Source organism: Eurosta solidaginis, chromosome 1, assembly GCF_040869045.1.
Source record: "Eurosta solidaginis isolate ZX-2024a chromosome 1, ASM4086904v1, whole genome shotgun sequence".
Lineage (NCBI taxonomy): Eukaryota > Metazoa > Arthropoda > Insecta > Diptera > Tephritidae > Eurosta > Eurosta solidaginis.
The window spans coordinates 307,256,307-307,281,385 of NC_090319.1; the positions used below are offsets into that span (position 1 = coordinate 307,256,307).

At 40.2% G+C, this 25,079-nt stretch overlaps 1 protein-coding gene across 10 annotated transcripts in view; it reads left to right on the forward strand.

Moving 5' to 3' along the window:
* The window catches only part of LOC137237609 (uncharacterized), a 530,759-nt gene that overhangs the window by 425,121 nt on the left and 80,559 nt on the right, over positions 1-25,079 (forward strand). The gene's annotated exons all lie outside the window — the stretch shown is intronic.

The window sequence follows — 25,079 nt, forward strand, 5'->3', positions numbered from 1 at the left end:
ATCGCACGCACTTTTTCATTTGTTCACAATACACTCATTTATCTGTGGACGCGGCGAGTGGTCCCCCCTTTTGTTGTTGCTACTGAGACAGAAAAGTTCAAAAATAAACCCTTTTGGTTGTCGCTGCTGTGACAAAAAGTCCATAAAATAAACCCTTTTCGTTGTCGCTACCAAGACAAAAAGTCTGCAATATAAAAATAAATAATAAAGCGTCGGGTCTCAATAGTGTTTATTTACTGGGCAGGTATTTTTTACTCTAAAGCGTTCTATTTCTCTATTCGGCAATTTTCTCGTTAATAAACGTAAATAAAACAATGGAAACCTACATCCGTTTAGCAGAATCAATCGCAGAGTTTGATAAAGATTACAGCCTTATTCCGGAGAGCGACCATAGCAAACACACCCTTGCAATACAGCAGGAAGAGTTGCGGCTCTTGTCGAAGAAGGTAAAGTCTGCGTTTGATTCGCTATTGGGATCTGATGAGGTGTCAGCGGATGACGTTATGGCGATCAGAAAGAAGCAAAAGGCAGCATACGCAATCTACGTGCGATGTTCAGCGTCTATATCTGCTGAGGCAGAAAAATACAAGAAGGATGAAAAGAACGTCAACCCTGAGCAAGAACCTCATGGGCATAAAATTCGCCTCCCTGCTTGCGACACGGAAGTTTTTAAAGGGGATTATCTGTCTTGGCCAACTTTTCGCGACCTGTTCACGGCAATATATATATAAACAATTCTAGTTTGAAAGGGGTGGAAAAGTTATTCCATCTCAACAACAAAACGCAGGGCGAAGCAAAAGATATCGTAAAAAAATGCCCTCTCACAAATGAAGGTTTCGAGATGGCCTGGAAAAACTTGTGTGAAAGATACGAAAACAAACGTATCTTAGTTAACACACAACTACAAATTTTATTTAACTTAAAAAAGGTAGAAAGTGAGTGTGGCAGTTCAATAAAAAAGCTGCAAAATGATATAAATAATTGTATTTCGTCCCTCAAATGCCACAAAATTGACACTTCCAATTGGGATGCAATCCTGACCTATCTATGCTCAACCAAGTTACCAGAGAGCACGCTGGCTCTTTGGGAGCAAAGTATAGACCATAAAATGGACATATCCAAGTGGGAGGATATGGATAAATTCCTGTCTAATCGGTTTCAGACACTTGAAACAGTGTCTGGTTTTACAGGGCATGCCACTTCGAAAGTGCAAAAACCAAACGCGTCGCGACAATCAACGGAAACCCCTACGAAAAGACTTGGTGCTTTTCAAACGAAAGTATCCAAGCAAACAATAAAATCAATTTGTAAAATGTGTAAATCCCCTGAACACAGATTACGCAACTGTTCACGCTTTTGAGAGTTAACCCCTCCAGACAGGATTAAATTCATAAAATCTACAAGTGGTTGTCTGAATTGTCTATCCCCAGGACACACAGTGACCAGATGCACCAGTTCCTACAACTGCAATACGTGCCACTCTCGTCACCATACGCTCCTGCATGCGGATACCCTACAGAAAAACACCACCTACAACCCGCCCCAACACTCCTACGATAATAGGCCCTCTACTTCTAGACAGGCATTAGCGAGACAGGAATCAGAAAAACCAGGGTCAAACGGGAACAAAAATGTGACATCCTGTCATACGAATTCCAGCACAGGTGTGCTATTAGGAACTGCTCGCGTACACATTCACCATAATGGTACCGACTTCTCCGCGCGGGCATTAATTGATTCAGGGTCTGAATGTTCCTTTATAACTGAAAGACTGAAACGCAGAATCAATTTGCCAGCGAGGAAAATGCATGCCCAAGTTTCAGGCATCACAAATGCGGTGCCAGCTCAGGTGAAAGAGGCATCCAAAATTGAATTACGCTCACCAGTGGATGCCTGCTTCAGCCTGACTATACCCGTTCTAGTCCTAGCCAAACTCACTGGGAATCTTCCATCCTGCCATATCAATGCCATGACTATGCAGGCATTCCCAGACTTGGTGTTGGCAGACAAGAGGTTCTACATCAACGAAGACGTAGACCTCATACTTGGAGGAGACATATATCCCCAAATTATACTGAGCGGTCTGAAAAAGAATGTACTAAATACACTTTTGGCCCAAGAGACAGTGTTCGGTTGGATACTAACCGGTCGCATCGAAGCACCGAGTCCAACGATGAGCATCATGTCATTTTATAACGAGGTTGCATTGGACAACCAATTAAAAGCTTTCTGGGAGATAGAAAATGTTCCCAAAAACAAAATGCTTAATGAAGAAGAAAGGTATTGTGAACAACTATTTAAGGAAACGACAAAACGTGATGAAAATGGGAAGTATATAGTTTCGCTACCATTCAGGCAGGATTACCCTGAGAATATTAAATTAGGACCGTCCCTAAAGCGCGCATGTTCACAATTCTTCAGAAATGAGGGGCGATTACTAAAAAACCAAGAGTTAGGGAAAGAATATGTTCGGGTGTTATCCGAATACGAAACGCTTGGACATATGAGAAAAATTAAAAATAATGTACCATCCGACGACTCGGATAATTATTTCCTGCCCCACCACGCCGTTGTAAAGGCGGAAAGTACCACCACCAAGGTGCGCGTCGTCTTCAACGCGTCAAGTCCTACAGCAAATGGCATTAGTCTAAACGACATACTCCACCCAGGGCCAGTACTCCAAGCAGACTTGCCTATTTTAATTCTACGTTGGAGACTGTACCGCTTTGTCTTTAATAGCGACATAGAAAAGATGTATAGGCAGATTTGGGTGACCGATAATCACGCCAAATTTCAAAGAATTGTCCATCGAACATCCCCCAACGAACACATCAGTCTTTACGAACTAAAGACTGTCACCTTTGGTGTAAACTACGCCCCCTACCTCGCGATACGGTCACTTCTACAATTGGCTGATGATGTAGAAAATACCCACCCAATAGCATCGGGCATATTACGCGAAAGTATGTATGTCGACGACGTTTTATCTGGAGGACATACAATAGCGTCAACTATCAAAGCAAGGAACGAGATTCGCGAAGCATTACACTCAGCTGGCTTTCCATTGCGCAAGTGGACATCCAATTGTGAGGAAATCCTTCAGGACATCCCCAAAACGGATTTGCTCAGCGAGGACTTCCTAGCGTTTGAAGAGGCTAGCTCGTTGAAGGCACTCGGAATACGATGGAACGCGCATTCAGACATGTTTTACTTCACAGCAGGAGTTTTAGAGAATGGCGAGAACATCACCAAACGCGCAATCCTATCCGCTATAGCCAAACTTTTCGACCCTTTAGGCTGGCTTGCACCAATGGTCATAGTAGCAAAAATACTAATGCAGAACATCTGGTTAGAGGGCACCGGGTGGGATGAACCTGTCTCCCCAACTACCTTAGAACGGTGGGAAAATTTCACCCAACACTATAGCGAAATAGATAACATTAGGATACCGCGGTGGGTAAATTTTTCACCGGAAGACGACATAGAAATCCACGGCTTCTGTGACGCCTCCGAGAAAGCATATGCGGCAGCGATATACATGCGCGTGAAAAGAAACGATCAGGTTTTCATACACTTACTTTTAGCGAAAACCAGAGTAGCTCCAGTGAAAACCATCTCGCTACCACGTTTAGAACTATGCGGCGCCGTGCTGCTTGCAGAGATCATGGAATCAATATTCAGAAACATTCATTTGGGGCCAGCAAAAGTTCACCTCTGGACGGATTCAACCATCGTACTCGCTTGGATAAGAAAGCCGCCCTGTTCCTGGTCAACCTTCGTCGCACACCGAATCACTAAGATCATCGATATGGTCGGTAGAAAGGACTGGCTTCACGTGGACTCGGAATCTAATCCAGCGGATCTAGGAAGTAGAGGACTACTTGCATCAGAGTTGGTCAACAATTCGTTGTGGTGGCAGGGACCTTCTTGGCTGCAAGAAGACAATTCCCACTGGCCAGCACAAGAGACCGAATACAAAACGTCCGTTGAGGAGAAGAGGGCACAAACATATGCCACGACAAGGGTAGACCAGGGAGATATTCTCGACCGTTTTTCACATTTACCCAGGGCTTTGAAGGTTCTATCCTATGTTAGGAGATTCTATAAAAAAACGCATCCTAAAACTAAAGCAGTGTTCCAAGAAAAGTCGTGCATAATCTCAGCCGATGAGATTAAGGCAACGACTCAAGCATTAATACGAGTCTGCCAGAAACAATTTTACGGTACAGAATATTTAAAATTAAAAAATAGGGAACCTATTGATCGGAAGAGTGAAATCCTTTCACTCAACCCATACATCGACAAAGATGATATTATCAGAACAGGAGGGCGTCTAGGGGCTTCAAAAGACATGTCATACAATGAGCGGCATCCGGTCATCTTGCCTTACAATTGTAGGCTGTCTCGCCTTACAGTCATGATGTTTCATCATGATTCCCTTCATGGCGAGAACCAGCTCATGCTCCGTCTCATCCGAACCCAATATTGGATACCGAATGTCAAGACCATGATCAGAGCCATCATCCACAATTGCAAAACCTGCATTATTCACCGAAAGCAGGCGCAGTCCCAACTTATGGGTACCCTTCCCTGCGAACGGACTACTTTTACCCGCGCGTTCACCAATACCGGGGTAGACTTTGCGGGGCCTTTCGACATCAAAAGCTACCGCGGTAGGGGATGTCGACTGTCAAAAGGCTACGTATGCCTCTTTGTCTGTTTCTCCACTAAGGCCATCCACCTAGAAGCCACTAGTGACCTGAGCACCCCATGCTTCCTCGCAGCCTTTTCGCGTTTTATCGCTAGAAGAGGATGTCCGAAAAACATCTACTCCGACAATGGTACGAACTTTGTCGGAGCTTCCAGATCTCTACGATCGGAATTCAAAGCCTTCCTAGCAGAAAGCCGAGACAAAACAGTCTCCAGGTATTGCCTCAAAGAGGACAACTTATCTCCCAACTAGTGGAGGCTAGGTAGAGTCGTCGACGTACACCCCGGAGAAGATAACCGAGTACGTGTAGTCGACCTCATAACCGAGAAGGGTCAAGTCAGACGACCTTTGGTCAAACTGATCCTTCTTCCCACGGAGATAGATTGTGCGAGGACCAAAAGCTTCGCTTAACAATCCCCCCCGTTCCTCCACATCCCTCCGTTCAAAAAAAAAAATATCCCACTCACTCGTTCTCCCATAACGAGGATACCCGAAAAGCCCTCACGCAGATCCCCCATCTGCCACAAAATTCTATTTTTTCATTTGCAAAAAAAAAACCATCCCACTCACTCGTTGTTCCATAACGAGTATACCAGAAAAGCCTTTACGCAGACCCTCGGTCTGCCACAGAAAACAAAGGCACTCGGCCCATAATCTTTTTTTAAATTTTCAAAATTTCAAAACCCAGCGCTCGACCACCGAGGCCAATCAACCACCCTAATGCAGATCCCCATCTGCCACAAAACAATTATTTTTCATTTTCAAAATCAAACCCACCATTCACCCGCTCTCCCAGAGCGAGGACAGCAAATCAACCCAACTTCACCCGCTCACCCCGAGCGAGGATGACAGAACACCTACACACCCGGCCAAAGGCGCGAGACAAACAAAAATGTATGTTTACATGAATCCGAAATCGTAAAGTTTTCGTGGTGACACTGATGAAGGTTCATCTTCAGAAAGTCTTCCAAGCACCAAGCGAGACCGACCGGATTTTTTCATTCTAGTAGGCATTCAACAAAGCAATGATGCGGTAATTAAGAAGTTTGTATTTTGCATCGACGTTCGATTTCGATTAGGGCTTAAGGTAGAAAACTTGGCGAAATAGTTCATTACGCCCCTGTGAAATGGTCATAAAACTCATTATTCAATCAACAAGATAGCCAGAAAAGATTCAGAAGCCGAACATTGAAAATGATTCAAAACTTTCGATCATCTACAGTAACCACAGTAGACTCAAGTATGATTCCACCATGTGGGATTGGAAAACTTTCTCTATTCAGTTTTTGTTTTTTTTTGGACATTACGAGGAGTCATATCAAAAAATTGTGCAAAACTAGCCCTGTTGTTTAAATTATATGATAACTCATTATTTGGTCAGAAAGAGTAACCCACTTGGTAGTGGTATAAGGGGAAATTCAGATTTTTAATCACCTACATGCTGAGGGTAAGTAGTTCAAGCAACTCTGGTGGCAGGTGAACAGCGTGTACGTACACAAATGCAAACCTAGATGCTTACGCATATCGGACTATGTGAGCATCTACATTAATAGTAATTCAAGATTTGAACTCACCCTCTTTTTGTTCAGTGATAGTTGCGTGTTGTGAATGGATGTGTACCTCGTTACAGTGCACTACCATATAATTTGGGTACTTCCGGATCCATGATCTCATCAATTTTCATTGGTTTCATAACGTCCGCAAGGAATTTTGGAGGCACATAAGCGTCTCGTATTTTGCAAGGAAGCTAATGACACCTAATTTTATTGAAAAAGAAATATGACTTTTCTATCGCACATATTCATGTGTGTAAATATGTTTATATCATCTGTGAAAGCTCAAACCACATGTAAAACGTGTTCCACCATAGAAGGGGTGGTTGGAGCTTTCACCGACGATATTTGAGACGACAAAGTATACTACCAATGAGCTCCTGTTAATGAAGTTGGTTGAGAAACCACATTTTGATCTAATAAATACAATCTTTATATCACGTCCGTCATTATTGTTGTATATGAGTATCTTAATTACAGTCACGCTGTAGATATTCACAGCCATAACATATACTTTGTTTTTTTTCGACACATAAAGTGAATAGTCTACAGCCAAAATCGTATTTGAAAATGTTAAAAGAAATGATCATCTGCAAGGGCTACATAACCAAATATTTAGGTCACCTTGGATTTTTTCCTGGTCTCCAATGTAACTGGATGTTTCAATTATTTCCAGTACGTATTATAGTGTGAAACGTCGCGGGACATTGTTTTTGCAAATTTCCCACCAACCACTCTGTCAAACCTGAAGACGAGACAAGTGACTCAAGGAACATATTCACCGTGAATAGACACTACCAGAACCTAGGAATCGTTTAAGTTTTTTTTGAACGTGCCATATATACGCATACGGAAATTTTTGAAACATTTAAGCACGATTTTCGCATCGGCAGGGAAAATAAAACTACCGCCAGATACTTTTTAAGCGTATCGGTTTTTCAATGCCCGCAATCAAGTTTTTTAAGTTAAGCACTGCCGCAGCTGGCTTTGTAGTGATAACAAATGGTAAAGCTCTAAAAGGCATTTGCTCTGACAGGAACTCCAAAGGATATATACAAATTCGCATCTGTTTGAAATCCCAAGTGCCCACAAGTGTCGCTTGTGATTTAAGCTCAAGTATATTACCACCCGGTTGTAAAGTTACTTTCGCAGTAGCTACATAATTTGTGAAATCCGATTGCACACTTGGTGATATTGCGTTTAGTACTACTCGTACGACGCACTGGCTGTTTAGTTTTAGGCAATTCACAAGCTACTGAAGCACAATCTAATGTATTATCTTGTTTGTAGTATAAACGTAGTGACATTTTAAGAAGGGATTCTTTGTGGGGTGAACAAATCAAAGGTGTAGCGGCTACCTCGGCAGTAAGTGGAGCCACATGCATTTCATATGATAGTTGTATACTTACCAATTTCAGTTGTACCTTAACAATATCTTCTTGTATTATGGGTTCTACATTTAACACATTTATATCACAGATACGAAAGTGATCTTTTTATTGATTTAAGAAATCCGACGAACGCACCAACTGCTCCAACTCTTGACAACATGATATAGAACTGCATGTTTTAGTATAGGCCAACGAATCACCCATTTTGCGATAACAATTCGCTAGTTCCAGCAAAGTTTGTAAACATAGTGCATGCCAATTTTCAGCTTTTAATTCGCGTAATAAATCAATGTGAAAAAAAAAACCAACAACCTTATGTGGTTCATTAAGCGCACAACAAAAGTTACCCAAATCCACATCCAAACCCACGGGACGTGCTGATGATAACCATCTCTATGCATTACTAGTGTTTAATTTTTATGTACTTCAACATACCGATAATATTTTGGCAAATCTGCATATGTTACAACACCTAAAAGTTCTTTAATTTTTTCATTGGCACTTTCCATGCTAAGGTAGAGACGCTCTGCATCTATAGATATTTCTAATACCTCACAACGCACCAGATCAGTTTTGTTTAAAGCGCGTGGTTTACCATTATTATCCACACCGATTTTGGTCAAATATGCCTTAATTGGCAAATCACCTAAATAGCGTGCCATGGGCTCTTCCATATACAATGGTTTGACAACATTAAGACTTATCTTTTGCGCCTGGCAATATATGATGTCGCCAGGATTTATCGCTTCTAAAACACAACGACAACCTTTTTGTTTGTCTTTATTTTTGTTGACGAAGAGTTCATACGGTGGCAGCGGTGCTATATATTGTATATTTTCTGGTAGTCAATTCAGCATCATACAAATCAGTTGCCTTTCGAGAAAAAAAATTGAGGGAATTTGAGACGTTTAGCACGATCTTGAAATGTAAAATAACGTTGACGTTCCTGATAAATGCTGTCGTCGATTTGGTTGGGTACACCACAATTTTGTAGGCTACCCGCACCACGTTCATCCTCCCATATTTTTTGTATGGGCTGACCATGAAAGCTCAAGGCTCGTGTTATATAGCTTGAAGTCATTTCGGTTTGATAATTCATATACACTTGCAGTCAAAATCAATTGTAATTTAACTAATGCAAATTGATAAAATGCATGAATCTTACAACAAAGTATTCTTTGCCAATGTACGCGTTAGTAGTTAAACTTTTTTCAATCAACATACACTTGTCAGAGCCAACCGTACTCCATGAACGTAAAAAAATGAAAGAATGAAGCAACGGAAAAAATCTTTCGATTAGTCCCGTTTGCTTCAATTCAGAGGAATTTACATTCTATACACGGGTGTGTATGAATGTGCACAATTTTTCTTTGCTGCTGGTAAATATCCACCAGTGCACGGACCTTTTTTTTAAGGCAAAATGTTGGGAGACGGAAAATGGTAGTAGAAGTTTCATGAAAACAATAACTACGGTTTATATTGGTAACAAAAATCCCCAATTCATTGTAAAACAAACAACTCGCAAAATAAATCATGTACCAAAACGTCTAATCACAACAACAATATTCCAAGGTACCAAAAGTACTGCCACAAAATAACCGATCTCGAAAGGAAATCGTTTACGTAGAACCCTTTATTTTCGTACAAATTAAAAAAAAAAAACGGAAAAAATAGCGCAGAAAATATTCGCGTACTCAGTTACTATATTTCTCTACTCAAAATTTTTTTTCCTGTTTTAAGTTCTTCAGAAAATTTTCAAAATTGACTGATTTGGTCAGTATCGCCTCCTAATGTTAGTCGGGTGGGCTCGGCAATTCAACTCTTTAAAATTATCGCAGTATACGTTTACAGTGCGAAAATACTGAAATATTGGTAGATTTTGGCCTCGATGGTAGTAGTAGTAGAAAATGAAAATGGGCCAGAAAAGCTAGTAAACCTACCAATGCGGTAAAGTCCGTGCACTGACGGTCCATATACTTATACCAACGTATGTACATATACATGCCGAGTTTAAATGTGCATTATATTAGGGATGCATAAAAAGATGCAAACGGGTACCCACAAACCCGAGTCTGAGAAACCGGTAACGGAGCCAAATACCCTTCGGGAACCGCGCCTTTTGATAAAGGCCATCAATAAAACATGACTACAAGCGTACTTGGGGAAAAGTTGAAGAAATAAGTGAAGGGCAATACAAAAAAAAAAAAAATGATTCATTCTACAAATTTTTCTCTTCGTCCAAAACGAAGATTTTTTATTTTTTTCTTTACATCGCATACAATTTGCTGTCCAAACATTTTTTTGTGGGGCGGGCAGGGAAGTTGTTGAGTTTTAGCACCAACAACACAAATAACAGCGAATCAAAAGAACCCACGCTATACACTTTCTACCCGGTTCGGTACCAGAATGTGCGAACCGAAAATCGTAAATGCTAATTTTTCTGCAGCATTAGTGTGCCCGTGGCTAACTAAAACGCTACCGGGTGACACAAAATAAACAAAATAAGGCACTAAAGACCCAGGCACATAACGTGCGGGGAAGGAGGCCATGCACATAATGCGCGCCACATATGAATATTTTTTTTTATGCAGCGACAGATGTTTCCCCTTATGCGCGCGCTACTAAAATTTCCCAAATCTCAACAATACAATTAGGGACCACTCGCCCCTGCACTCCGACAAGGACCCGACCTACTCAAACCCATTGCATTCCTTTCAGAAAATGGGTCGTTTTGCCGCCTTGAAACGGAATGCCGCCGCGCACGCAGTGCGTTATTCATCTGAATGCCGAGTGTGTCTTGGGCGACACCCTATCCGCTTATGCCCCATCTTTCGGGCAAAAAAGCCAGAAGAGCGCCTCTATGTGGCGATACGCGGAAGCTACTGCGGAAATTGTCTGGCCCCTGATCACCGCTCTAACGCGTGCCCAAGCCAAGGGCGATGCAAACGGTGCGGCGAGAAGCACCACACGATGCTACACATCGCCTCGATCGACGAGGAGGGGCAGCTACTCCGAGAAGCCCGCTCCAAGCCATGGAGCGTCCAAGTGGAAGAGGAGCTAGATTCACCCCGAGAGCGGATAGACGACTCGATCTCTTTATATGCGTCGGACGTTGGAACGGAGACTGGACCTCTTCGTCCACCCCGAAACCACGATGCCAGCCGGACCGGAGCGGAGACGCGGTCTCTTCGCCCGACCATACCACCAACAGCCAAGTCATTTCGACCTCGATTGCAGCATGAGATGAAGCGGCTCCAACAAGGGACAGCGACAGCACAGCGCCAAACATATAACGGCCGAGCGGAGACCCGGTCTCTTCGCCGGCAACCCAGGAACCCCCAACGGAGACGATCTTCGCGCGACCGCAGAGCGGAGACAAGGCCTCTTCGCCTGCAACAACGACTTCACACCCATCATCAGCCGCAGGACCGCCGCAACGGATCCGGATCGTTACAACTCACCACAGTGTCCGCCTTCCGGGCAGGGCTCCTAGCCCCGCATTCAGCTGCCACCGCCACCATGATACCGACGGTAGCGATCAGCCCCACCGCGGTCGTGAAAATAGAAGCAGGGGGGCGGCTACACCTCGTCCGCGCCTTAATCGATGGATGCTCCCCCACCACAATGATTGCGGATGAGCTCGCCCAGGAGCTCCAACTTCCTACCAGCAACATTGGCGGGCAAGCAGGATGTCTGCTGCGTATCCGAGGAAGACACGGACAAAACAAAAGAATTGCGACCCATGCTGCGGTCGTATCAAATTTTCGGCGCATGACACCCACAACCAGCATCGACAGTGCCATCGCAGCCCCGTACGCACATCTCCGTCTGGCGGATCCGCAGTTCCATGCATCCGCGCCGATCCGCCTCATCCTAGGAACAGATGTATATGCGGAAATAATATTACCAGGGATTCTGCCCACCACGTTTGGCCCTTTGCTGGCTCAGAGTACCATCTTCGGTTGGGTACTCTCGGGCACAACCAAGGCCTAACATCAAAATATTCGGTAACGACCGAAGCAAATGAATTTTTTATACCTTGTTATTTTTATTGAATTTTGGTGTACACAGTTGCAACAGACTTGCATTGTGAATTCGTACCAGCGAAAAATCGTTCGATTCCTCCATTGCCATACCTACGTGTCAAATAATAGCTGACAGGGAGAACGGCAGTCGCGAATGGCCAGATAAGGGAATAAAGGTTTGTTTTTCTTTTGCTCGCCGTTATTAAATTGAAGTGCCATGAATTGTACATTTGTTTCAAATCAGCTTTCTTTTAAATTTGTCTACCGAAAATCAGACTACATATTAATATTCATTTCTAAAATCAAGTTTATAGATTAAATTCAAGCCACCAGCTACGCAGGCATTTTAAAATATGTAAATAAAGCAATATACCACTGGTGAGCTAATGATTTAGGTAATCGAACAACGATTGAACAGGTGCTCGAAGCTGTTTACTATTGTGAACATTTCCATCAAACCTTCGCCACTTGTATGAATTCACAATGGAGGTATGCGTTTAAAATCTTGTATCATTACAATAAGCTATTTTTTATAAAATTTTCTTCATACAAAATTCACAAGCATAGAATTTCCAATGAATTTGTAATAAACGGCAAGAAATATGAACACGTATATCTTCTTACTTCTTTTCGCTATCCCTAGCTCTAGGCAAGCCTGGCTTAGGCCTTGAATCATAACGGGAAAAGTGCCGAATGACAGAGGCATCAGCAACCAAGCTCACCCATTGCGCAAACCATCTTGCGTGCCGCCAAGCCGGCGGACTGACCAGCGTTTATGTTAAGTTAGATATAATTAGTTATAAGTTTTTACTTTTTTTCTTCTCTTCTTCACGGTCGGTGATCCTTGGCGGACTGTGACGTTGCGTACCGCAAGGGGGGCGGCATGTTTAGGCCAAATGCCTAACTTTCACTTGATTGACGGCGCCCCTCCCTAATGTTTTAATAATATTTCCAGCCACCCACACTCACGCCGCACTTGTGTGCATGCATGCACATGCATGCGTTGCGTACACATGCATGTGTGTGTGCAGGTTGTCAGCACCCATGCACGCATACGTAAGGGTAATTGTGTGTGTGGTTTTTCCCCTCCTTAATACCAGAGGACCTTTTGGCGGCTTAGCGGTTGTCCTCAACGGGATAACCGGCCTCTTTTTCGATCGACCGCCAACCAGTTCACATCGCCCAGGATCACCGTCGTCCAGTTATACGCAAAGGTAATATTGTATCCCCTTTATATTTCCTTACACTCTAATTAAATATTATTTTATAACGAGGGAATCCTCTTTGTGTTCTTATTTATTTCTTTGAGTGACCCATCCATTCCGAGATCGACCCGTGTGCGCCTACCCACTGCCGGTTTCAGACGCACCCAGGCCGAACAGCTATTATTAGCAACCGTAAGTCTCCTGCCGCCAATTTGTAGGTAAAATTAAAAAAGGAGCACTACGCAAGTTGGAAGAGAAGCTCGGCCTTAAATCTCTTAATTTTTTAAGTCGTCTTTGTGCGTGACCAGCAAGGGGCCACAAATAATTTAAAGAAATCGTGTCTACAACGAGTATTATGAATTAGACCAGAATATCTCCTTCGGTGGAACTACTCTTACACGAGACATTCAGACAAAAGTGTGACCATTTTAAAATTTTTTTCGGCAGACGCAGAAGTACCAGTCCTTTAGACCATGGTTAGGTTCGAAGCTTCCCTGGAGAAAGTGAATGCAGGATAGCCCCTCCGTAAGGAGCTGAATGATCCGCGAGGCTTTGAGAAAAATCCCGATATCTTTCCGCAATGGCCAAACGTTGATTTCCTTAACTACACACAAACAAAACTTTTCCTAAATATCATCTTTTAAATAGAAAAATCAAACTTTTTAAAGTAGGAACACCGGCGTAAGCCGGCGCGTCGCCGCCGATATAGTTATCGGCGTAAACCTATAGTATGGAGATATTCTGTATGTAAGGTAGTTGTTGGTATTGTAGCAGTGCTTTGTCCCAACCAACAGGTGTGACCACTCACAAATTGTCTTCAATATCCGCTAACGGAAGTGCAAAGAAACTTTCAGTTTCAACAGGTTTGGACCCAGGTAAGAGGGGCGTTAGAGTCGTTGGTTCCACATTGCAAATCAAGAGATGGTTCGTGTCATGTGGAGACACTTTACAAGCAGGACATACATTAGGTATGTCGGACTTGATTTTGGATAGGTAGGAGTTTAACCTATTTCAGTATCCAGATCGAAGTTGAATGAAGCTAGAGTGACGCGCGTCTCCCTAGGGAGAAACCCTTCCTCTTCTTCGAGTTCAGGGTATTTATCTTTAAGAACGGGGTTCGTCGGGTAATTTCTTGCATAGAGGTCTAACACCTTTTTGTAGATATCACTGAAGACCTGCTTGTGTTTTTCTTCTACATGCGGCTATATTCTAAGGTACCGCATTTCGTCATAATGCTTGCGGAGATGACTTCGTAAGCTCCTGGGAGTTGGGGTCTCGTCAATCAGATGTCTGTTGGCATGCCTAGATTTCTCTGTAGTCAGTAAGGGATTAGATAAAAATAAAAACAGCCTTTGCGTGTTGTTCTAACCAAACCGCTGCATCCATTATAGCTCATATTTCTGTCATATTTCTGTCCCTTCTGAAGACACTATATCGATCAGGTAGTCTGAAAAGAGTCCTCTGAATAGACCCCTCCACTAAACCTACCGTTTAACTTGAAACCTCTGTGTATGTGGTAATGCTACCGTCAACAGCGGAGCACCGGTCCAACTCCACCCCATCGTCGCTGCTGATAATGCTTACCATGAATTTTATACAACCGTTGTAATTAAAATATCTGACTCTGTTATTATATCACGGTGGAAATATCTGTAAGGAAGCTCTTTGGAAAGAATGATGTTGTGCAGGAAGTCGGTAATTATGAATGAGCGTAAGGGGAGAAAAGATACTTTGGGATTATTTTGTACAATTTAATGGAGATCCCATACTCACCAATGACAATTGAACGTGTTAATACACAATTTTCTACATAAAACTCTGTCATTGCACGGAACTTTAAAATTCAGGGGGATTAAAATCACAGTGGGCACAGCGATACGTGAACAAAGGCTTACGGAAGGAAATATAAACTATAAATTGGCTTTTCTATAAGCTTCAATAATTAGTTCAGCAAATTTTTACAATACAACAACCACAATCTCTTTATGGTGATGATTAATTATTCCCTTATTTCATAGCAGATGCGAATAAAATTAAATTCGTTTTTAAAAAGTTTTCAATAATTTTTGTATATAGCAAAATCCATTATTAAATACTTAAATTACATTTACCTTTTAATGTTTATGGTTGCAAACCCAGCAGTGAAGCACCAAACTAGTCCGAATTGATATAAAAGTGGTCCGGTAAGACAAAACTTGTGTTAACAAAAAATTCAAAATTGTAGAAAAAATCGGAATTTTAAAATTTGTTCTCTAATATTATTTAAAAATTCCGATATGTATCTTTTTTCTTAATATTGCTCTTTTCGGTATTAGGAGATGAGATTTAAAAAAAATCTCATGTTTACTCTTATCGTAATGAGGGATCCAATAACACTGTTAAAAGCATCAATATTTGAACATCTATGTTTTTCAATAAAACAATGTCAATTTTTAATGAACGATACATTTGTTATTTTTGTTAGTCTCTACTTTCTTTAACTGTCAAATAGACCTTTTAAGAATTCACAATATTCCCAATAACCTGTTCATTCCCAGTGATGCCAGATAAACTCGGTGAAATTACCTACAAAAATTAAAAAAATAAAAATTTCCTAGTTTCCCACATATTAAAAAATGCGCTGAAATTGCTTTTCATGGACGTTGAGGCAGCGCACTGTTCTCAATTGGCCCAATGAAACCAGTATAAATCCCGTTAACTTTTTTTTGCCGAGATGTTGATGGGCAGCGGTTTGTCAAGCATCGAGATCAAGAGCTGCTCAGCTACAGAAGCGATATATCTGTAGAAATTGGGAAAAACAACCTAATTCGAGCTAGGATAAAAGTGATATTCTGGCTTCATAACAGTAATCCGCTACAGATTTCCCTGTGTTTCTTACTCATAGCCCTAGCGCCAAATGGTGGCTACAAAATATAGGGAGTTTTAATGGTTAATAGTGGCTACTTACTTACTTAATTGGCGCTTAACCGTCTAAACGGTTATGGCCGTCCAACAAGGCGCGCCAGTCGCTCCTTCGCTCCGCCAACCGGCGCCAATTGGTCACACCGAGGGAGTTTAAATCATATTCCCCCTGGTCCTTCCAACGGAGTGGGGGCCGCCCTCTACCTCTGCTTCCATAGGCGGGTTCCGATAGAAACACTTTCTTGGCCGGAGCATCATCTTTCATTCGCATAACATGGCCTAGCCAGCGCAGCCGCTGCGTTTTAATTCGCTGGACTATGTTGATGTCTGCGTATAGCTCGTACAGCTCATCATTAAATCTTCTTCGGTACTCGCCATCGCCAACGCGTAGAGGTCCATAAATCTTTCGAAGAACTTTTCTCTCGAACACTCCCAAAGCCGCTTCATCTGCTGTTGTCATGGTCCATGCTTCTGCCCCATATAGCAGGACGGGTACGATAAGTGACTTGTAGAGTATGATTTTCGTTCGCCGAGAGAGGACTTTACTTTTCAATTGCCTACCTAGTCCAAAGTAGCATTTATTGGCAAGATTGATTCTTCGCTGGATTTCAGTGCTGATGTTGTTGCTAGTGTTGATGCTGGTTCCCAAATAAACGAAGTCTTTTACTATTTCGAAATTATGGCTGCCAACAGTAGCGTGGTTGCCAAGGCGCATATGCGCTGACTCTTTGCTCGATGACAGCAGGTACTTCGTTTTGTCCTCATTCACCATCAAACCCATCTTTACCGCTTCTTTTTCCAGCTTGGAGTAAGCAGAACTAACAGCGCGGGTGTTTAGGCCGATGATATCAATGTCATCAGCATATGCCAGTAATTGCACGCTTTTATAGTATATTGTTCCAGTGCGGTTAAGTTCTGCAGCTAGTATAATTTTCTCCAGCATCAAATTAAAGAAATCGCACGATAGGGGGTCACCCTGTCTGAAACCTCGTTTAGTTTCGAACGGCTCGGAGAGGTCCTTCCCAATTCTGACTGAGCTGATGGTGTTGCTCAACGTCATTTTGCACAGCCGTATAAGTTTTGCGGGGAAACCAAATTCAGACATAGCGGCATATAGGCAGCTCCTTTTCGTGCTGTCGAAGGCGGCTTTAAGTCGACGAAGAGGTGATGTGTGTCGATTCTCTTTTCACGGGTTTTTTCCAAGATTTGGCGCATTGTGAAAATAGTAGCTAGCTTTTTAGATAAATGTCTATGTATCGCCATTATCCTAACTCGAATGAGGTTGTTTTTTTCAAATTGCCACAGATATTGAGCTAAGTGTAATACTTAAATTAATAGAAGTACCTGGGCGACCGAGGTTTGCTCGGCAACGTTTCGTTGTGCTGAGAAAGCTTTCCAATAGTAATCTGTGAGAAATTGCAATTATTCTTTTAAAAGAAAATTATTTAAAATTAAGTCGTATCATGTATAAGACTTTTTCCAAAAATTTTTAACTTTAATTTTCTCCTTTAAAGCTTTAATAGAATATGAGTAAATAGAGTACTATTTCGTCTAACTACCCCAACCCTAAATGGCAACCCTACTCAAAAATGTACCTTTTGCAATGCGTACCAAATGTACCTATTGATACCCATATCGGCATATCTCATGCAATTTTTTTTTAATTTCGAATAGGTGGCAACCCTTAATGGAAACCCTACTCAAAAATATCCCTATTGTAATGCGGAGTGAACTACCTTTCGTTTGATACCCATATCGGCATATGTCATGCTATTTTTTTAATTTAGAATAGGTGGAAACCCTAAATGGCAACCCTGCTCAAAAATGTCCCTATTGCAATGCGGAGTGAAATGCCTTTCGTTTGATATCCATATCGGCATATCTCATACAGTTTTTTTTTTTTATTTCGAATAGGTGGCAACCCTAAATGGCAACCTTAACCAAAAATGCCCCTATTGTAATGCAGAGTGAAATACCATTCGTTTAATACCCATATCGGCATATCTCATGCAATTTGTTTAAATTTCGAATAGGACGCAACTTTATGAAAAATGCTGAGTGGCAACACCGAGGTAGAAAGTCTTAGAAGGTGATATATTATCTCTGTGCCAAATTTCATTTAAATCGGTTGAGCCGTTCCCGAGATCGTTCGGCTATACAAACAAACAAGAATTGCTCGTTTAAAGTTATAAGATAAATACATTCGTATATTATATTGATTATTAAGAGAGGTGGTAAAAATTATTTTGATATAAAAAAGAGAATCAGAGCTATGAAATGTGTTTGAGTCCAAGTCAGAAACGATGCAAAAGACTTTGAGCGGATCGTCCGGAACTCATTCCAACCAGCCACTGTACTCTTTCTCCTCCTGACTACTTCTTTGGAAACGCTTTTTCTTTGCAGATGACATAAGAATATGTTGAAGTATTTCAAATTATGCCTTCTGAAGCAATTTGCAAAATTTCTTGGGACAAACTAAGTAAAATGTGCATAACACGAATGCCAGAAGTACAAATATACTGCCTAGTGAAATTGTCTCAGGGTACAGTACGAATGAAAAACAACGAATCATTTTACAGCATTAATAGGAGTGCTGATTATTTTGAGTTATATTACGACCAACTTTTCATACATAGGTAGTTTTTCTACAAAAAATCTCTTTTTTTATATGGATGACAAAAAGATGTCCCTTATTTCCCTTTTTGTACATTTTATAGTTAAATATTCTTCTAAAATGGAAATTTCCTACAATTTGGCGACACTTGCATTTTTGGAAAGCCTCGGAGAACAAAGCCCATAAAAGTAGTAAAGGAAGGGATAGAGCCGTGTGTGGAAGTCTACGCAAGGGGAGACAGCTTATGACCGTCATTCACTCGGGAGCGGCCACTGTTCGTTCCTTGGATTATTTTTGGAAAGCTTCAGGGAACCAAACATGTAGAAGAAGTAACGGAAAAGATAGAGCCGTGTCTAGAACTTCACACAAGAGGGGAAAGATTTTGATAGCCATTCACCAAAGAATCGTCCGGGTGACTCTTTTGCATGCGGCCCAAGCAGCTCACTAGTTCCGACTGCTTGCGGCCAAGTATCTTCTGGATAACCCATTAATATGCATTTAGTGGTGAGCCTATATCAGAAAGCGAAAACCTAGCTAGTTCACTCAGTCAAAATCGATTTAAGTGCTATATGGAAGACTTCATCCGCAGCGTCTGATCACCATAAGGTGCAGCTGAAAGCGGGCCTCTATCTTGAATGAAGCGTATCATGGACGCCTAATCCCCACTTATCGGGTTGTGCACTGGGCGTGGGGAACGCAACATAAAATAAAATCCCAATGAAAATACCAATCAAGCCTCATATAAATAGAAGGAAACGCATTTTTCGATGACGATCTCGGCAAACGTTTATTGCTCACGATTTAAGGGCATGTATCTGAAATGTCCGTTACCTTAATTGGATTGCAGTCGATGCCTTTTATTTGATGTCCTCCTGAAAGCAAAAGCCGACATCATCGTCATTCAAGAAATGCGATGAACTCAGCAATGAAAGTAGAAAAATAAAAATTTTAGCTTTTACTGGAATCGCATTACGCGGTTTCAGTGTTGGATTTTTGGTGGGAGAGAGATTTTGTTGCCAAGTACCGTGGTTCATGCCCGAGGGCAAACGTCTCGTCGCTATCCATATAAAATCAAAATTGGTTTTAAAGATCCATTTCATCTGCAGCCGGGCACCGACGGAGTAGAAGGATGAAGAAGTGAAGCACGCATTTTACGAGCACCTACAATGCAAATACAAGTCGTGCTTGGCGACTTTAACTCCAGCGTGGGCAAATAAGATATTTTTGACCCCACGGTCAAATATTTCAGCCTCAACAACAATACCTTCCCCACTGGCGCGAGGCTGACTTCAATGGTGCTCGAAGCATGGTCATAGCCAACACCAGGTTTAAGCTTAAAGATATACATCAAGCTACATGGCTGGTATCTGAAGAAATATAGACCACGTTATGATAGACGGGCAGTGATTCAGATAACAGAACACTGTCTCAAATCACTATCTCATTGCATCCAAAATAAGCGCTTGCCTCTGCGCACCTAAAAGTAATGAAAAAAAAACATAAGGAAAGGTTTCACAACTGGAACCTCACACCCGCTCTCTGAGAGAATAGACAGAATGCAGCAGTGTTGGGAGCATATATCTAAAGCACTTCATAATGCAGGCGAGGAAAAGTTGGTTATCGACGATCACGGAAAAAGAACTGGTACGATGAAAAATGCCGCATTGCAACCGAAAGAAAAGACGCTGTGAAACGAAACGAAATGAGCGACTAGTTTGAATAAATAAAAAAAAAATAGAATTTTTTAACTGATATCAAAGTAGTCCCCAAAAGATCGAGCTTGTGCAAACGAAATTTCAAAATTTTGACAAATGTTGGAATTTTGTAGGTTCCAAACCTTTTTTTTGTTTTTTTTGAAGACTGGTATCTCCTTTATTAGCAGCTCGGTACTAGTAAGACATTTGCGAGCCAATTATAAATATTTTCAGGTATAATAGTTGGACTAATTTTTCTGGAATCGGACAATGGACATTTCTTCGCAGCTTTCCATCCAAAATGCTAGCATATTTTAGAGATAAGTACATACCTGGCTAGTTGACTTGATATTCATATTAGTTATATGATTGTTTAAAAGTAGTTAGTTTGACTGCAGGGTATATAGTAGGGATGACAATTTTTTAGATTTTTTGCTGTCCGGTATTTTCGGGATCTGAAAGTTCGATCCCGCAATCCCATGATTGTATCAAAATTTAGCCTGCACAGATTTCTTTATGGTTTCTGACAAAAATTGCAACTCATTGACGAATTTGTCCAACTCAGTTTTCTAAAAGCTCATTTGCAAGGTAGGATACTTTCAGGAAAAATAAATTTTACAGAATAGGCATGACCTTACGTGTGACTAATTATAAGACCATTTTTGCACTTTTAGGCTCGAGGCTTGGGTTTACCATGTCGAACCTACGAAAACGTATAGTCCTGTTTCTGATCACAAAATTTATTTTGAATCTTTCCGCTCGGCCGTTAACACGATAACTTAAGCAAAAATCGATATATCTTTACTAAACTCAGTTCGCGTACTTTCCTGGATCCACTTTGTATTGGTATGAAAAATGGCCAAAATCCGACCATGAGCACGCCCACTTTTTCGATATCGAAAATTACGAAAAATGAAAAAATGCCATAATTCTATACCAAATACCAAAAAAGGGATGAAACATGTTAATTGGATTGGGTTATTGACGCAAAATATAACGTTAGAAAAAACCTTTGTAAAATGTGTGTGACACCTACCATATTTTCGAGACTTTAAACCGAGCGGGATCACAACTACATATGTACTTATTTATTTGAAAATATGTTTGTTGGTGACAACACAAAAAAAAAAAAAAAAACAAATATATATAAAATTATATAAGTATCCTTATGGCTTTTGTTGGTTATTTGTGGTTTTGTTTAAGCGGAAATAAAACCCGTTTCAAAGTCGATAAAAATGTGTGATATACGCAACACAGCCACGGCGCGGCATTGCTGATAAGCCCATTAATTACATGCCTGTACACGTATTCATTTACATACGAACAAATACACACACACAAGATATTTATTTTTCATAATTATTTAATTAAAAAGCGTTTATTTATCCACAGCGCAGGTATGCAATAATAAGTTTCTTGTAATTAAGTATCTGTACATCCGTATCTTTCATAAGCATCAGTGAATGAGCGCTTGGTTTTGCACCGGGGGAATAAGAGGAAAAACGCTAAATCAATATAATTGAATTTAATTGTTTTCAATATTATGTGCTTTGATTATCTATTCAAGGATGTGGTTTACGTACGAATATTATTTTTTTTGTAATTGTATCCTTCAAGCTCAATCTCAAAAAACTTTAAGGGTCGTTTCCACCTTCTCTAGATAGGTTAGGATTTAACTGGAGGAAAGCAATAATTCAGATAGCTCCATTTAACATTTTCGTTTTCGCCAACACTGGCTGACCAACCCTTAGTTAAATCGAGATTTGTGAACATGTTGTACCTAGAACATGTTCGCATAACACAGGCAAAGCTTTGGTTATAACCCCGGTTTTTTTATTTGTTGGGGTGTGGAGGGTGGTAGGAGTCTACGCAAATAGGGAAAGCTTTTGACCGCTATTCCCCAGAAAATGGCCGGATCAACTCTTTTGCATGCGACCCAGCAGCTCACTACCACCGGTCACTTGCGGCCAAGTATCCTCTGAGTAGCCAGCGAATATCCGTTTAGTGGTGAGCCAATGTGAGGGGAATTTTCATCGACAGCTGGGGAATTTTCATCGACAGCAAGTAATACTTTTCCGCGGGTTGTTCGCTGTGTTTGGGACCCACCGCAATAAACAATACCCTAATCAAAATAAAATTAAGGCGCTGGATAAGAAGAAAACCCTTAACTGATGATGACCCACGCAAACGTTCAAAGGACATTGATTTGAGAGAATCCGCCCCAGATACTTTGTCCGCCTATGTGGCAGAAAAGGCAAGGATAGTTAAACGTCGAAAGGCTGCAATTGCAACAGACTGCCAATAGTTTAGAATCTCGTCTCCCACACCTGTTCTCTTTATCTGCTTTTATAGGTAGCTTTTCGACACATATACTTCCCTGATCGGAGCACCATCTTTCATACGCATAAATGACTTCCCTACCAGGTCTACAGGTGGAATGTGCAGAATCGCAAACAGTGCAGCTCTCGGTGCTGTTTTCAGGGCACCCGTTATGCTAAGCAATGATAGCTAACATACACACTCTAATTTTTTGACGTACGTTCTTTTTTAAATAGCCGCACACCAAACAAGGACTCCATAGTAGAGGATGCCTGTCCTCGCTGTAAATATCCAGTTAGAAAGCGAGGGCGATATGCTCCATGTAGACCTCCAGCGTTCTTTTACTTGCATAAAGTGCCGTCAAGGCCTTCGTCGCTCTCTTCTCCTCATTGCAGCTAATCCATCTGATAATGGATGGATGTACTTCAATGTACTTAATACCCAGGATCACCAGTTTAGATGTTACTATTTTTCGAAATTATGCGAGAAGTGGCTTTTCGCGTGTTTCTGGAATCGCGATGTACTCGTAAGGCTCGCGGGTTTCTCGGCATTCAATTTGATCGCTGCATAGGTAGTATTATATATGGGGTATTCCATCTCATTTCGACCAATTTTGAACCCGACCCCTTTATAATTGGCTGAAAGTTTTTCTTCTTTTTCTAGCTTACGAAAGACGTTTTTCAGAAGTTTTTCAAATTTTTTCATCCAACTCAAAAGAAGTTATGAATTTAAAAAAAAAAACCATTTTTGTTTTCAAATTGCTATGAACTTTTCAAAAATTGACCGTTTGGGATCTTTTTTTTTAAATTTGTTTTTAAATGTACTATTCGGAAAAAGTTCAAAAAAATGTTTAAAGTTTTTTTTTGTAATTTTTCAGTTTTTCGAGATTTTTCGAATTTCGCCCTTTTTTTTCTCATAAAAAACCTCAATCAATTCTGCAATCATCCCCACTAATTCCGGGTGGGCCGAGAATTTTTTTTTTTATTATTTAATTGAAAAAAAAAAACTTTAAATTTTTTTTGTATTTTTTCCGAAAAGTACATTTAAAATATATTAAAAAAAAAAAAAAAATGATCCCAAACGGTCGATTTTTGAAAGAGTTTTAGCATTTTGAAAAAAAACACCGTTTTTAAAAAAACACTCGTTTTTTTAAAATATTTAAAACTTATTTTGAGTTGGAAAACGGTGTTTTTTTTTCAAAATGCTATAACTTTTTCAAAAATTTACCGTTTGGGATCATTTTTTTTAAATATGTTTTTAAATGTACTTTTCGCAAAAAATACAAAAAAAATTTTAAAGTTTTTTTTTTTTTTTCAATTAAATAAAAAAAAAATCTCGGCCCACTCCGGGATTAGTAGGGATGATTGCAGAATTGATTGAGGTTTTTTATGAGAAAAAAAAGGGCGAAATTCGAAAAATCTCGAAAAACTGAAAAATTACAAAAAAAAAAACTTTAAAAATTTTTTTGAACTTTTTCCGAAAAGTACATTTAAAAAGATATTAAAAAAAAAAAATGATCCCAACCGGTCAATTTTTGAAAGAGTTTTAGCATTTTGAAAAAAACACCGTTTTTAAAAAAACACTCGTTTTTTTAAAATATTTAAAACTTATTTTGAGTTGGAAAACGGTGTTTTTTTTCAAAATGCTATAACTTTTTCAAAAATTTACCGTTTGGGATCATTTTTTTTTAAATATGTTTTTAAATGTACTTTTCGCAAAAAATACAAAAAAAATTTTAAAGTTGTTTTTTTTTCAATTAAATAAAAAAAAAAATCTCGGCCCACTCCGGGATTAGTAGGGATGATTGCAGAATTGATTGAGGTTTTTTATGAGAAAAAAAAGGGCGAAATTCGAAAAATCTCGAAAAACTGAAAAATTACAAAAAAAAAAACTTTAAAAATTTTTTTGAATTTTTTCCGAAAAGTACATTTAACAAAAAATTAAAAAAAAAGATCCCAAACGTTCTATTTTTGAAAAAGTTATAGCATTTTGAAAAGAAAAACTGTGTTTTTTTAAAAATTCATAACTTTTTTTGAGTTGGATGAAAAAATTTGAAAAATTTCTGAAAAACATCTTTCGTAAGCTAGAAAAAGGCGAAAAACTTTCAGCCAATTCTAAAGGGGTCGGGATCAAAATTGGTCGAAATGGGATGGAATACCCCATATACATATATACATACATAACTCACGATTTTTTTTGGGCACAGGCAAGATTATTCACAAAACCACAAGTAAAAAAAAAAGAGTTTGAATATAAAACTACTGCGAATATTTCGAGATACGAGATTCTCAAGGGAGGCCATTTTGTCGATTTCTCGATTCCTCGAGTTTCGATATTCTCGCTTGTGTTCAGGAAGCAATCGTAAGATCTTATTTCAATGCTTCGCAGAGCAGGAGCTATACCCATATATATTCCCTTCCAAGTATGTAATCAACGAACTTTATTTGATTGCAAAGGCTTCAGCGTATGTCCTACGTCGCAATATTATTGACATAACATGATTTGCATGAGCTTCAATATAATTTTAAGTTTAATAATAAAATGTCACAAATACAAAATAGTTTTACTACTATCTAAAGTTTTAAATTCCTTGTTCTCTTATTCCAACATGTGAACACACACATCAAAATTGTGATCCTCAAATGTACTTACGCTCAAACCCCAAC